This window comes from Triticum urartu, unplaced genomic scaffold, assembly GCF_003073215.2.
Source record: "Triticum urartu cultivar G1812 unplaced genomic scaffold, Tu2.1 TuUngrouped_contig_9023, whole genome shotgun sequence".
Lineage (NCBI taxonomy): Eukaryota > Viridiplantae > Streptophyta > Magnoliopsida > Poales > Poaceae > Triticum > Triticum urartu.
The window spans coordinates 822-3,680 of record NW_024120031.1 but is presented as its reverse complement, the minus strand read 5'-3'; the positions used below and the strand labels follow the sequence as shown (position 1 = coordinate 3,680).

Sequence of the window (2,859 nt, the reverse complement as noted above, 5' to 3'; positions counted from 1 at the left end):
AGTGAGAGTCTGTAGGAGATATGCCCTAGAGGCAATAATAAATGTTATTGATTATCTCCCTGTTCATAATTAGGTTTATGTTCCATGCTATAACTGCTATGGTTCTCGAGTCTGAAATAAAACGAGGCTTGGAGGAAGACTCATATGCACGTGTGGAATAATAAACGATAAAATGTATTCCTAGTCTGGCATCTAAGACTAGCTCAAGTGTTGCATGATGGTTCTGTTTTCCTGATCATGGGCATGTCTATGCCAGAAATTTTGAGGGCACAATGTTAGAGGAACATTTGTGTTGAATCGACCCGAATTGATGTTATGCTATGAGATACATTCGTCACAAGTTAATGGTTAATAACACAAGAAGTTTATATTTGCATAATTCCTTAGACCATGAGAGTATCGAGTTTCTTCATGCTTGCTTCATGAACTTTGGGGTTTGTTAAACGTCATCCGTAAATGGGTGGCTATTACGGCGGCTTACGGGTTCATGGAAAAGTATGTTAAGTAACTTGATAGCTCAAGATTGGGATTTGCTCCTCCGTCGATGGAGAGATATCTCTGGGCCCTCTCAGTGTTACGGTATCCATCATCGTCTGGCCAGACACAGGGTGATTTGATCACGGGGATGTCGGAACACGGAACGTGAAAAGAGAACAATATCGGTAACGAGGTAACTGGCATAGTGGACAAGGAGTTGATCCACAGGGATGCCAACATGTCTCACCTCGGGTATTTGTAACATATCGCGAAGCAACAGGAATAGCACACAACAACTGAAGGTTCACTCAGATATTCATTCGTGTGGGTATAGGGGTCAATATGGGTGTCCACGGCTCCGATGTTGATCATTGATCGGAAGGGGTTCCGGGTCATGTTTATACTTCACTAAACCTATAGGGTCACACGCTTAAGGGTCATCTATCTGTTGAATACTAGACAGGGAGTCTGAGAGAAAGTTTTCGGAAAAGGTTTTTCGGAGACATCAGAAAAGTTCTGAAAAGAGAGGTCACCGGATGAGTTCTGGTGAAACCGAAAAAGTTGTTTCGGGGTATGGCATTAAGTCAAAATGGTTTCGGCACATGCCTGATAATTCTTGGAGGGTGCCAAAATCATTCTGGAAACTTTTTGGAATTTTCAGAAATAAAAACCGGAAATGTTTCGGAGCTGCCGGAACCGGTTAAGATGCTTTTCACAGATGAAAATCACTAAACTGGAATTGTTCCAGAACGCATTGAAAATCATTATGGTGGGTACTAGAAATTTTCTAAGCCGACATGAATATTTTCAGTTCGAACGGACGCCGAAAAATGTCGTCATGAATAGTGAAAGTGCTTTTTGGAATATTTTATTGAAAGCCACTATTTTGGGCTTTGTCCCAAGATTTTTTGGGATGACATGGATGGATAGGAAGGTGGTAGAGCCACCCAAGAGGGCTGCCAATTTCGTTGGTGCCATTGGGGGGGCCCCCATGAGGCTTCCTTCCACCATTTGGTGCTCCACCTGCCTCCCCATTTTGCCCTTATGTATGACATAAAGCGTGGGCACTTTGGGTATTTGTGGAGGCATACTATCCCTTGGTTTTCCTATAAATAGGAGGTGAGGGGTTGCCCAAACCATCATCCCTTCTCACATACAAGTGCCATGCATGATCTGGCTTCTCTCTCCCTCCCAGCGAAATAGGTTCGTAGAGCCGAAAGGTTGTCTGGGTTCCGGTGGGAAGTAGTTCTGGACGGCGAAGCCTTGCCGGATAGATGACACCGTATGTGTGCAACCCCGTAGAGAGGTCGTAGTTTCGATCCTTTTGCCCGAGGAGCTGTTTTGAGAGTGCCTCCCGAAGGGCTGTCCAAATGACGGTCCGAGTTCTGTGAATCCTCCCGAAGGGCTGTCCGAGTGACCGTCCGAGTTTTGAGGGTCCTCCCGAAGGGCTGTCCGCGACACCGTCCGAGGGACTATCCGACCGCCTCCCGGAGGGCTGTCCGTGGGGCGGATGAGGGTATACATCCTCGCGGTTGGGAGGTTGTAAATCCTAGTTGCGGGAATCTGCACCATCATTCGTCATCGACTCTACTTCCACTGCGCTACGAGTCGGTAACGAAAAAGATCAAACCATGTATGCAGTCTCCATAGTGGTCCTGGGCTGGTGCGTAGGTCGGAATTTTTTTGTTTTCTGCTGCGTTCCCTTACATCGTCGTCCTCGATGACAGCGACGACGACGACGCGCCGCCGCCGCCACCAGTCCGCCATGGCGACGCCGGGCAGGGGTCCACCAGGGACGGCCGCGTCAAGGAGGAGAAGGCTGATGATGACGACGGCGGTGAGGATGGCGGCGATGACGGCGACTACTCCGCGTTCAACGAGTTCTTGTTTTAGATATATTTGCTATGTATAAGCCGTGAACATGTCTAATATATGCCAAAGTTTGCCAAAATTTAGACGTGTTTAGCCGAACTTCGCCGAACGTTTTTTTTTTAAAAAAAATTAGACGCGTCTGGAGGCGGCCTTGGACCGGCGGCTGGGGACCAACTCGCTCCCAGGCTTTTTTTTTGCGTTGGCTCACCTCCAGACGGCGATTTTAGACGCCCCCTCAGGGGCCAACTGCTGGAGATGCTCTTATGAACTGATTAACAGCTAGATCTTCTTATTAAGTTGCAGTATCTTTGAATCTGAGATGGAGCGCGTCCGTCCACCCCAATTAATCCATCTCGTTCGTCACATGCCATGCGCATAGCTGCTTTCCAATGCCTCGCCTGTTTGTTGAAATGGAATCTCGTCAAGTAGCAGCTAGCTAGTTGCATCACTGCAGGACTGATCCACGCATGCATCACGCGCTTAACCGCGGTACTTAGTTCACTACTCAAC

At 47.7% G+C, this 2,859-nt stretch overlaps 1 long non-coding RNA gene across 1 annotated transcript; it reads left to right on the top strand.

Moving 5' to 3' along the window:
• Nucleotides 1-1,635: 1,635 nt before the first annotated feature.
• On the top strand, nt 1,636-2,428 carry LOC125532092. Its single transcript, XR_007293732.1, has 2 exons — nt 1,636-2,110; nt 2,205-2,428. It is a non-coding gene; the product is annotated as an uncharacterized LOC125532092 (long non-coding RNA).
• Nucleotides 2,429-2,859: the final 431 nt, after the last annotated feature.